This window comes from Stylophora pistillata, chromosome 1 (assembly GCF_964205215.1).
Source record: "Stylophora pistillata chromosome 1, jaStyPist1.2, whole genome shotgun sequence".
NCBI lineage: Eukaryota > Metazoa > Cnidaria > Anthozoa > Scleractinia > Pocilloporidae > Stylophora > Stylophora pistillata.
Window position 1 is genome coordinate 25,775,724 of NC_142519.1, and position 13,498 is coordinate 25,789,221.

The 13,498-nt window shown below is 37.8% G+C and overlaps 2 pseudogenes across 2 annotated transcripts; one reads left to right on the forward strand and one right to left on the reverse strand.

The window, feature by feature from the left end:
• Nucleotides 1-2,161, reverse strand: LOC148741818 (nematocyst expressed protein 6-like; annotated as a pseudogene). Its single transcript, XR_015993504.1, has 4 exons — nt 2,003-2,161; nt 1,170-1,440; nt 862-982; nt 1-334 (listed from the first exon to the last, which is right to left on the reverse strand). The product of XR_015993504.1 is annotated as a nematocyst expressed protein 6-like (transcript).
• Nucleotides 2,162-3,671: 1,510 nt separating this feature from the next.
• Nucleotides 3,672-7,228, forward strand: LOC148741819 (uncharacterized; annotated as a pseudogene). The gene is made up of 2 exons (XR_015995984.1): nt 3,672-4,518; nt 5,444-7,228. The product of XR_015995984.1 is annotated as an uncharacterized LOC148741819 (transcript).
• Nucleotides 7,229-13,498: the final 6,270 nt, after the last annotated feature.

Genomic DNA, 13,498 nt, shown 5'->3' on the forward strand with positions numbered 1-13,498 from the left:
ATGAGGGGCTGAAAGTCAGCGAAGCAGTGTTTTCGTAAATTTTTCATGAGCGAGAGTGTAGTAAGCGTTTCTGCTATGTGATACGCGGATGAACAATACATAAAATTGCTAAAGAGTTCCAATCCGACTTAACTGAACTAGGGGAAAAGGAAACTTATCACGATCTCCTTTCAATATTAAATAGACATGTTTAGAGGGATTTATGTAAATCGCAAACATTAGTTATATAATGTGAATACATGTTAATTACGCACACTTCTTTATAACTTACTCCGTGAACCGTCCAATGGAGAATTCCTGATGTCCACCAATGTGACCAACATAAGACCAGCAGCTATTGAAAGTAAAGACAACACCGTGAAATTACAATTTCAATTTACTGTTTATCCATTAAACGATACGTTCATTTACCTCAAGTTGTAAATACATACATACATACGTTACTTGACCACTCCCTGCATGGGGGCTTTTCAAGGCCAATTCCCACCCATCCCACCCCAGGGGAGGACATCCATTACACAGTAATCGCGTGCGTGGGAAATTATCGTCTCCTACCCCTAACCCTGCAGGAGTCGGGGCCTACGGTTTATTCGTCCTTATCCGAGAAGGCTAGAATATCTATCCATTTTTTGATTATAGAAAGGTAGCAAATTCTCCTCGCTTATTTTAAGACCATGAGTGTCGGTGAGGCCGGAGCTCGAACCCTCGACCTCCAGCACAACACAATCCGGCGCTCTAAGCAATTGAGCCAACCGGGAGGCGGTAAATAACTATATTTTGAAAAGAAATATACTCAAACTGTCAAAAGTAGCGGTTATGCCTTGAGCTACTTTCATAATGTTAATTTCACCCTCCACTTACCCAGTCTTGTAAACTAACTCGATGTATCCACTCTCTTGCCCTCTCTTTTTAAATTGGAGACAGGGAACATGATCTTCCCAATCCTTCATCGAGTTTCTGATCAGTTGCCTTCCTCTATCGTCTGTTTATTTGAAGGAAAAATGTAAACAAAGCCAAATATTAGAATGATTCATGTGTTAAATGAAGTAAAAGGCAACGCGAAGGACAAAAAGGTTTCGTCTACGATTCATTACCGCAAATGCAACCATGAATACATGTATGAGGCTTTAGACTAGAGTCTGATGAGGGAAAAGTAAATGATCAGGTACCGATTTATGGATTTATTTCAAACGGTATAATTCCGTTTGGCCAGAGTTGACGTATATTCCTTATGGCGCCTCTTGTTTGAGCTTCTTGGTTCCAGTCTGCTGCCTTGTTGAAGGTTGGACGTGACAGCTTAAGAATGTGGACCTGTTGTTTAGTTAATGCCATGTCCCCCTCGTACAGTTCGGGTACATCATCTTTGTAGTCGGGTACTGAAAAATACACATCTGTGAGATGCTGCAGTTTTTTTTTAATAAGACACCCAAACTGATTTCCCTGAATTTAATAGTTAATTGACTGCAGCTCAAGTTTGCAACTTGTACTTAATGTTGGAAAACAAACAAACAAACTCCTCTACACCTTGTGAGTGATGAAGAGAAACGCACTGAATAACTGAATCTTGGGAGTGTACTACGAAGAAAAAAACTAAGGTTACTTCATTTAGATTGGAGAAGAGGATAAATATTCGGGTGACTTGCTTATTTATTCAACCATTTGACCTTTTGGATTACAACAAGCAACCGTTATTAATGCGTTGGTCGGGTAATATTGGATATCGACCCATCGTTTGGTTCGATTTAATTTCGACTTAATCATTCTCTGTTATCGCTGAGGAAGATCTTTACGAAATTATTTAGCACATGCATGAACTTGACTGGGGAAATAAGGCCCTATCCGCACTAGCAGACAAACCAAAAATTTTGCGGACAAAATCAAAGGAAAATTTTGTACTGACAATTTTTTGTCTCCTCTGTTGCATCCGCACTGAAAAAGGCGATACTGTTAAATCTGTCAAATTCGGTTAACAGCCAAAAATAGCACTGATACTATAATTCACTGTGATTTTATTTGATTTAGCTTTTCCTTTCCCTTTGCCTTGAGTGGGCACTTCTGAATCTTGTGCCACATCTACTGTTTCATGGTTGGACTGATGAAGTGGCGACCAGAAAATCACTCCACCTTTGTATCGTGCCCGGCTGCATCCAGCGCCTGACATGCTCATAAGAATGGCCGCTATAATTTGCCTATGGATCCAAACTCCAATTACCAGGATTCATCTTAAGTTGTTTGAAGTTGTAAAATCCGCGAGTTTCGCAACGAAAGACAATTACTGCACTCTTTTGGTTAACTAAACTTAGTTCAATTACCACACTGGTGGCGTACACGGCAAACAGATCGACAATTTTAGCGCGGTTTTTGTTTATTTAGTCGATTTTGCCAAGGTTTTACCCGGGACAAATTTTGTCGGCGGTGCGTTTGAAAATTTCTCCGCTTCGGCCAAAATTTGTCAAGCCGCGACAAATCATCCGACATTTGTAAAGTGATGATAACAGAAAATTTGTTTAAATAAACTGAATTTTGTCGCTAGCGCGGATAGGCCCTAAGTCTACATATGTCTGCACATCTTCATTTTAAAGAGCATCATGATAGACGGTTTTGTCTGTTACATAAAGGAATTATCTGAGTGCTTTATTGCTAGTATCTATTTGAGCTTTAGGACTAAACCTTTTTTTTTAGATAACCGTGGCACATTTACATCGTCGATTCTGATCACCGGATCTCAGTAACCTATATTTTTCCGGCCACTAATCGGTTGTGGTTTACGATATAATTCGACAGCAATCCATGTTTTTTTCTGGCTTCCCCTATATGAAGTCTCCTTCGCAGCCGTTGTTTGGGCTCGTCACGCAACGCTCCCTCCCCTACCAACCATTAGTGGGGGAGGGAGCGTTGCGTGACGAGCCCAAACAAAGGCTGCGAAGGAGACTACCCCTGATGAAGACTCTTTAAAAACCTACCAACCCCTAGAGACTCAACTTTCATTAAAGCGTGTATCACTCTCTTAAGATGTGGTTGCTGATTCACCTTTCTCATTGCCGTACATCTGAACGAATGATAGATTGTAAAACAGGAAATTGCCATGCATTGAAAGAATTGCACCATATTAACGAAAGCGTTACTAAGGTAAGAAAACAGGAAAATAACTTATTTTTCAATAGCGTGATCTAATTTTCTTTAGCCGGTATTCATGTACACTCTCAGTCAAACATTGTCGACTTTATCGCATCCTTTTATGGATTTAAGGGACGTTCCACTCAGGGGCTTATTTGTGACTAGCAAACGTCTCCCTTGAAGTTTAACGGGACATCTTTTCACAGTGGGGATTAAAGTTTTTTTACTCATAGATGGTGGTTAGGTTGATCATCGCAGTGATGCAAAGGAATTCCGAAGATTTCCGCCGTTTTTTCGTGCTCCATTCGGATTGAAAAGGTCCTTGAGCACGATGAACGGCGGTCTTTCCGTGAGAATCTAAGATTACGAAGACTTGGATACCTGTACCCGCTCTGGTCGAAACCAAGTTACAGTTTGGTCGGCGGGAAAACATTATGTAAACAAAATAAACACACAAGGTTAAAAAGCTTGATTCCACAAATTGAGAACAGCGATATGATCTGGTATTCATGGACATTAGATTTCTTAAAAAGCATTTACCTGCAACCGTCAAAATATTGAAACAACAGTGGAACCTTATATTTGGACAACCCTTTTCAGAGGACACCTAGGCGGACAAATAACTGCTTGATGGTTATAAAAATGAAGAAAGAGATAAACTACGGGTATTGTCTTGATATAGCGACCACAAAAATCTCAGAAATAATCAATAAGTGAAGTGACTTTTATTTCAGTCTTTTATTTATAGTTTTTTCCTCGCCATTTTTAGTCGTTTTCTTCATATTTTCCTTAAATGTCTGGTAGACACGTCTCTTCCGCTATGTTTTCCTTAAATTACGAACATGCTAGTTTTAACCAAAGCTTTTTGTTTATAACTTTTACACACCTTAGGCTATTTGATCAATGACAGGTTCTCACGACCATTTGAATATAAAGAGAAAGGCTTATTTTGGCCATATTTTTTTAATGATCCTACTAAACTGACACCAACTTCTAAAAAAATATTAGGTAACCAACGGAAACGCAATAAAGGACTAAAGAATGTAAACACCGACGGACGCTATCACCTATATGTTGCAAATCGTGGACCGAAATTAGAAACTCTTCAAAGCTTATTGTGGCAGACTCCAAAGGCTGTCAATATCACGTAGTGCTGGCAGAGTAAAAACCGCTTTTGAGAATCCCAGTGTTAATAATTCATAGAGCCCGTAAGACGAAGGAAACGTTACAAATCGAGGTCACTTTTAGACTTTTGATCAATATTTCTGACTGCATTAATTTTTGAGGTTTCTTAAACATGCTAAAATTGTCTTGTTCTTGTTTTTCTTTGATGTATCGTCAAAATACAAGAGATGCACAATCAAATATTTAAAAGAGGGGATTGTGGCTTTGCTCTCTCAGGTAAGAAGTTCCGTGTATTACTAAGGTAAACTCCCAACGAATCTGTAGTCTTTTATAGTAGTTTCTGTCTGTTGTAAGTCTTAGTTAAGCAACTAATGTTGTGTTTATGTAAAAATTTGGCTTTAATACTTCTCCAGTCGATCGTCATCACAGTAGAGTGAAAGTCTTTCGACGAATCACGCTATTCAATTACAGCGACAATCCGCAGAGCATACAAATGCATAAGATCATCGCTGTTGCAATTTAGAATGCATCACATTACTCAAACTATTATGTAAAACTAACGGAACATGCTAAAGAATATTTTTTTCATTTTTACTAGTTCATCGTTTAGATGTTGTCGTAACTATGTTTTGATGTTGGACACATGAATTTTCATTTAACGCACAGTGGTCGAGAACATAACAATTACAGGTTGACATGTTCAGGAAAGATGTTTGGTCAATGTATTATTTCAGCCGTCTCGTTTTCTTCAGTTTTAATTAAATCGAATTTGCTATTAAAATGATTCACTCTCGAAATGTTTCACACGTACATAAAATTTTCAGGGAGCAGAGACCAATGGAAAACTAGAATGATTATCAAGCATAACAATAGTTGTATTTCATCGTTAGAAAAACCGCACAGGTCTATCAAATTTTCGATTGAAAATTAATGGTCGTAACATGTGGTAGGGTTTAATCAATTCTCTGATAACATTTTCGTTGACCTCGTTATCCGGCCGCACGTTCGGCTTATTGAATAAAAACCTGTTATCTAAAATAGAGCAACTAAATAATTATAATAAGCAAATCATACTAGTGTATTAGCCTGAAGCTATAGATCTTAAAACAGTCACAATGCTGCAACAAACTGGAATAAAATAACATGTAGCAAACAGCTATTCAGTGTTGACGTATATATATTTTTGTTTTATTCTAAACAGGCAGCCGTATTCCAAAGCAAGTATAGAATTTACTGAGTATCGTAAGCATCTATTTCTTTTGGGTCCAACCCAAATGAATGTTCGTCGGTCGCAACAAGCTAAACTCGTCAAGAAAGTGACACGGGTAGCCAAAGGAATCCTTGTGACTTCAGTCTTGTCTCTACTCCTCGTTTTGGTTCTGGTTACCCTTCCAAAGATCGAAAGTTCAAAATTTAAATTGGGAGGCTGTACTGTCACGGCGACAAAGTTAATCACAACTCACGACAAGAGACTTCGATGCGACTGTATCAAACGGAACAGCAATTCAAAATGCACAATTTATTATCCTTGTTTGCAAATTTATGTGTCCTTCAACAATCGATCAGAACATGATGCTTTAGCCGTGAAAGACCGTCAGCAAATTACTAGAGAGTGTTCTTATATACTTAGAGACTCCGAATGTGGAACAACTGAAGAAGTTTACAGAAATGTCAACGATTTCCTTGAACGGTGGGGCTCGGTAAATTCCTCTTACAAATGTTATCATAACTCAAGGATTCAAGATCGGGTCATTTTAACAAACAATGCATTGGATACTGTCTTGGCTGTAACCTTGACTCTAATTTCTTCCTTGGAGTAGCCATTGGTTTGGCTTTGTTTTGTTTGAAAAAACAGATTAGTTTGATAATATTGAAACGCGCCAGGAGACTCAGAAGAAATGAACAGTTGTATTCCCTTGCCCACGGTTCAGCGACTGATGACGAAATGGAATATTAAAGAGGCTAATGAGAGACAAAGCACACCGTGAATGGTGTTTACGAGCTAGCAAGGCTTAGTTGTTGATGAACGGAACTAACTACACTCCTTGTAGTGCTCTCATCTCTCACAAACTTATGACTATGATGAGCAAAGTTGAACTTGAACTCATCCCTGTGATACTAATAAACTAAATCCAAGTTCTGAAAACCCGACTCTTGCTCGGTATCCAACGAAAAACGTATTAAAAAGCCTAAAAATGCCAATATGGACAGACTCCATCAGCTGTTTCACGTCGTAGCAAATTACTGTTCGAAATTAGAAACTTCAAAACTTATTGTAGTAGACCTCAAGCTTTCAATATCACCTTGTGTTGACGAGCCAGCATGCAAGTGTAGTTGAAAGGGAATTTATAGGAAAATTTTAAGGGTTCCTAAGACAAACTGAATGATTGGCTTCCCAGTTCGGAGTCTTATACCCACCTTTTGCAAATTCTCCCTTATCATAACACAGGCAGAAACGAGCTTCCCTTAACTTGTTCATTCTTACTCAGGAAACACTCTTGAAATCATGGTTTAGCTAGAATATAACTATCACAAAAAAAAAACTATCCTCATGCTTTGTCTAAACTGTAACTTGTCCCTGCATACAACAGATTATCTAAGAATAGTCTATTTGTCTTAAATTTTCAAGTTATATGATTCGCAAGAAATACATCTTATCCCATTAGACGTGTCACCCAGACTTGTGAAAAGAACTTTTCCACTGGTCTTGTTTTACCTTCAGGACAGGCGCTATTTTTTCATGCACTTTTCATTTGAGCGGAAGCAAGCGCTATACAAGTGTATTTTACAAGGACGATTTACCCTCTCTCTCTTAGGTATAACTTGTCCTTAGCACCTGCCTAAGTTAGCTTGAAAAACAGAATGAACAGTGCTTGTGTGTGGATTAGACATGTTCCCCTCATGAGAGCCGGCTTTGATACCTAGAAGTGTTTGACAAGTGGATGTAAAGCGTTTATCTGGGGTAAATGTTTCAACTGGCAAGGCCTATCAAAAATACAGTCCTGGTCTGTATGTACGTAGAATTTGACGCAAGAAGAATGGTGATAAATTGCTGATAATTTGTTTATTGAAATAGCAGTGAATATGACTTACGACATCTTCCAAACAAGATATCACTGACGACGTCAAACGATGTTTTGCTATATTTTGTCCATATGTACGTAGAGCTTCACGCAGGAAGCATAGAAATGAATAATTGGTGGTTTGTTTATCAAAACAGCCATAAACTTACGACACCTTGCATACAAAGCAGCATTAAAGAGGTCAGTAAATATTTTAAGTTTGATTTGTCTGTATCAATGTGCGTAGAGCTTCACGCAGTAAGAATGGTAATAAATAACTAGTAATTTGTTTACTAAAATTGCCACTAACTTATGACATCTTACAGCTTGGACATCATTGAAGACGTCAAACGCTGTTTGAGGTCAGTTTTCGCCTTATATTGTCGTCATTCGTGAAATTGAAGTATCGACATCTTTGTTCATTGTGAAAACGAACAACCACCTTACTTCCGTAATAGTACCCTTTCGCAATTCACGTCACGCGCCGCATGAAACTAACAATTCAAGCATTTAGAAGTCGTACAGCCCGTAGGATATCAATCGACCCCTTTCAAAGCTTACGGCCACTGTTAGATATTTACGAATGCAGAAATAGGATATAAATTTGTAGACACGAAGCTTATTAACCCGTAAATCCAAAGTTCGTAACTTGTAACCTTTGTGCGGGGTTTTAGTCGGAATGCGGCGCTTGAAATCAACGAGATACCCATAATATAAAACAAAATGACAGCTTTTTGTGTCGAGAGGGCAAACTACGGTTTTAATCACCGTCCCAAGGCTTATCAAATGTAGTCGGAATTAAATGGTAAGAGATGGGAGCATAATGATCCATCTCAAAAACATGTTACGCTTTTGAGCTCTGCCGGATATTAAAACCTTATTATGATCGAAAGTTCGAGGTTACCGGTTTCTTCCTATTTCCCGGCCCACGCACTGAAATGAGATCATACAAAAAATAAACGTCAATGTTTTTATATGACGCAAGAAGAATACAAACCAATTTTGAACCATTGACCCTGGATCAATTAATGGCTTTCAAACAACCCATTATGGGTTGGGTAGGTTACCATTTAAAGATTAGGATTGGGTAGGTTACCATTTAAGCAGATGAGTAGCAGCGAAACATGTACGCCGTGTTTACCACTACATAATGATTTATCGGGGTGTAGAGGGTTAGCAGCCGTTACCGCCCAGCTGGGGCTAGGTATCTTTGAGGTTCAATGGACAAAGAAGGGTGAAAGAATAAATAATCAGAAGGCTGAGATTCGTAGACTCTAAAGCTCTTAGAAAAAAACTTGGACTGAATGGCGAAAACGTGCTTCACGGTGTATTTTATGTACAGAAAGTTTTTGGTTGAAGGCATTTCAGGAAGAACTGAAGAAGCAAGATTAGTTCAAGTCATGATTTCTTGCAACTAGAGATACCGTTTCATGAGGGGGAGGGAAGGGGGGACAAGGCTCCTTTTACTAACATATCCATCTCAGACGCATAAATTTTTATGCTAAACAAAAATATTAAAAACTAATTAGTTGATCAAACTTTGATCATACGAAATGCTGAAATACTATGTCAGTGGCATTTGACATGACGTGACTAAATCTTCTCAAATCAACACAAATCAACAGCAATTATAGAAACTGCGAGAAGTGCTCTGACATATGTAACTATGATAGTAATGATAACAGTAGCTGTAATAACATTAATGATTATTTTAAGCCCATGCACCTGTAGTAAACAACTACACTGTCTATACTACGCTGAGTCGTACATTTATTTGCGTGCTTCATCGTGGCTCTAGTTTCACAAAATATGTCAATAACTGATGAAAAAAAACATTAACACACTCAGGGAATCCTTTTACGATTGACACCAAATTTATGCTGAGAGTTATAATCTGGCTGAGTATTGAGCACCAATCTATCCAAAGAATGTCAACGTCACTGAGCGCAAGTCACGTTTTTTCCATCTTATTCTGTTATCATCATTAAGACATTGAAATATTGACATCTTAGTCTGTTATTGAAAAGAGAACAACCTACTTTAATATCTACGCTCTGCTGCAATTAAAGTACAACTGGTAGTAATTTACGAGAATTATCGACTTTAGAGGGCTGATATCGCAAGGGTATGCACCGTAAAGATCTTCAAATACAACTATTAAACACGGTTCCCATTTTTTTTTTTGTTTTTTACTTCTACTGTCTGTCCTGACTAATGAACGATTTCGTATAAAGTAACTGTACTCAAGAAAAACGTAAAAATAAAAAAAAGATACAACCGTTTTTCACACAAATGAAGTCTAGGGTTCAAATAGTATATTCGGTACCTTTTTCTAAAAACACGTTTGTTCCATTAACGTCTATTCCACTCGCACTATGACGCAGGAAAGATCAACAAGCATCAAAAAACGAAAACAGTTTATGGTAAAGAGCGTCATTATTTGCCCACACGACGAGATAATTACTAATACGTGTTCACGTGAACTTTGACCTAGGAACTGAGTTGTAACAAACAGAGTAATGAGTAAATTGCTAATACTCTGACGCATATACAGTAGGCTAGACTGTGAAGAAAGCGAAAAAAAAAAATTAAGAAGAAAATATGCAGCGAGTGTCGCATTCTATCTTTTCTGAAACCGAAGAATCACATTACTCAGGCGTACAATTTGTTTCGAACAGTGTAAGGTCAAAGATCAGTCAAGAACTTCAGTAGAACCCCGCCAACTCGAAAACGGTCATTTCGAACGCCCCGCTAACTCGAGCAAGATTCCATTTCTCTTGGGTTTGACCCTATTTTCCAGTCATTTACTATCGGCTAACTCATACTCGGTCATCTCGAACTTCCAGTTAACTCGTTTAATTTTACTATGTCTTGGTTCAAATTTAGTATGATTACTCGAACTTTAATCAAAAGCGTCGGTCGATAAACGTCAAAGTGTCACAACATTGCGATTGATACGAAAGTATAAACATTTATAAAAAACATTTAGCTAAACTTCTCAAACAAAACGTTCTTATAAGAAAAAGAAGCTCTTATAGAACAAAATGTAAGAAAATGACTGTTGATCGCGGGAAAATGGTAAAATCATGATTCCTTATTTTGAGTTGAAATTCAATCATTACCAACTCCGATAAATCGAAGTCCCGCTAACACAAACCATGCCTTTCCTTTCCCCTTGGAATTCGAATTAACGGGGTTCTGCTCTGAGTATCTCGGTCCAAAGAAGCATTTAACAGGGCAGAACTTCATCTATTGAGTTCAGATGATTAGCTCCGTGTTTTGTAGCAAAGTTGGAACCTAACAGAATGCTCTATCATTGATAATAGATCAGGTTGATAAACTTGGGAAGTCAATATATATATATATATATATATATATATACTCAAAGATACAGTCGAATCTCTATAAGCGATCACCCACGAGAATGTTAAAGTTGTTTTATATAAGAAATGCCATTTTATGCCATAGTTGGCCACTAAAAGTACAAAGGCTCACCTAAAAATATTACTAACACTTTTTTTAGGGTAAAAACATGGATCACATGCATGAAGGCTTCTTCTTAGTTTCATGGTTCCGCTTTAAGTGACCGTTCAATACAGGTGGAAGACGTTACAAACAGGTCGTCGGGGCTTTTTTTGTAAAGGGTGGCCGCGACCGCTAAATAGTGGTCACGGCTTACTAAGGTGAAAATTACAGTGTTTAAGGGGAAATACACCTAAGAATTTCGCCATTTACATCGACAAGGCCATAATCAGTAATGGAAGAGCTTAAGTAGAACCATTTATGACTGTAATAATGGAGAAAGATCGACTCAAAGGCAAATATCGATCGCAATAACTGGTTGACATTATAACATGATACCGGATTTATCTATCAGTTTGATAGAGTCACAACAAAAACTACTAAGGTACAGAATATATACTTTGCACAATGTTTTGTCTGATTCACTCACATCACATAATGATATAGTCGAAGTCCGATAACCTTGAAAACCTCTCTAACTCAAACCAAAATCGATTTACTTTGGATTTCCTGCTAATTATACTACTGGTAACTCAAACTCTGACGCAGTTAGGAGAATAAAAGCACATTATAGTAAGATATCCAAGGATATCCGGTCTCCTAACGGTTCCGTGATCTTGAATTGATTTTTCTTTTGTAGTTCAGTACAGCTTCTGCTCTGAGTGACAATCACCACTGATGACGTTAAGTTTTAAGAGAGTCTGACGAAATGCTTTCAACTTTATTCGAACTCATCGAAATTCTCGATCTTAAATCCTGAAATCAGGTTGCTCTAAAGACGTTTTTAAGGTCATCAAATGCGGAAGAAAGTTAAAAACGTTGACGTAAAAGCTCCATTCCCACAAAGCTGAGTCACCATTTCTCAAATTTTTGCGAACAATGTGTACACTTAAGAATCGTCGTGGTGGTTTCGTCTGCGTGTTTTTTTGTTTTTTTTTATTGTCTTTGCAAATCTACTCGGATGCGGTTGTTTTGATATTGATGCAGTTATGTCATTGTGACACAAGCGCACACAGTCCACGAAACATAGCCTTGACATTAAATAGAGAGAAATGTTCTTTAAGTTCGAAGGGAACATGATTCTCACTTTTGAGCTAAAGGTCGTGCACGCATGGTGAAAGCTTTTTTAAAAAGGCTAAAACAGATCTAAAAAGACGGAACGTACGCCGAGAGATAACGGAAGAGTAAATTGTTACTTTTTTTTTCCTTGTCCTGTCTGAGTTCAAACCCTTAGTGAATCAGACATGATTCCTGGTTTTTCGTGCCAAGACAAGCAAGCCTCCAGACTTCCGGTCGCGATTTTTTACGTGCTGAATATGAACACAGTTGATATTGCTCCACACCACAATTTATCGATATTTTTCGCGCTCGCCACATCCTAGTTTTGTGGTCGTATTCCGCAAACCTCTGCCCGTTATCTCAAAACTCATTAAAGTTATATTTAAAATAAATATAAATATAAAACAAGTAGGAAGTTTAGTAACAGCGGTGCAACCCTTTGGAACACCTTGCTCTGTAACATTAGAGAGTCTGGTTCATGAAATCAATTTAAACGTCTTCTCTAGAAAAGTTTTTAAACACGGCATTCATGGAAGTCAGGTTCTAATTAGCATACTGTAAGATAATATAATGTTAGGATAAGGATTTTTAGGTTTTAGGATGTTAGTCCGTTTTAGAATTTACTGTACCTGGTGAATTTTTTTACAGTATATTAATAAATGAATTACAATAAACTATTATAAAATGCCGTTTATGAGCAACACGTTATATAGCATTCTGTCTACCTTTAACCAGGACCTTTGTATCGATTTGACTGATAAGTTGAAGTAAGAGAAAGGGATACACAAAGTTTGGTATGGTTTAGCTAGAATACATAGGCATGTGTCGAATTCAAACGATTTGTACACCTCAGAATGCTTCCTGTCATTTTACAAAGCCGGCATCCTAGCGTTTAGGATTATTTGGATATACTTGCATCTGTTGCCGAGAAACTCAAGCCCGAAGATGTCTCATCCTTTAATGGTTAATACACAGTTTATCGACTAGAAATGCGTTTAAAACTCAGAAAACGAGAAATAAAATTACTAGGGAGAGATGAATTCTATTTTATTGTTTTGTCAACTTGAAATGATGGTAACACTGACTTTCGTGGCTGTTAAATAAACATCTTCAACTTTAAGAACTGATCTGAACCTATCGATTAATTCGTCTTCCTTAGAATTTACCCCCCCCCCCCCCCCACAAAAAAAAAAAAAGGAAATTGGGCAATTCGATCACCCTGGATGATTAATTAAAGGGACTAGCGATTGAAGCCTTTGAGCCTCTTTTTCATTTGCTTTGGCCAGTGATTTCTCGTTTCGTCTTTCTGGGTTCTAGATATTGTTAGGGATTTAATCCATCAAGAAACAATCAAATAACCCTAAGTTAAGTTTGTTTTTTCCTCGTTGATGAGATCGTGTACGGGAAGGCACTAATGGCTGTGTTTGCTTTCGCAAAATGAACTCCATCCTACACTCAATGACGTCAATTTCGGAAACGAGTTGATTGACGTCTAAGGTTTTTTTCATTGACAAATGTTCCCTAAAGCAACGAATAGCAAAGAAGGTGCGTGGTAAACTCTCCTGAAGATTAATTAAGCTGACTCAATGAGAGACAAGTATATAAGTAGTACC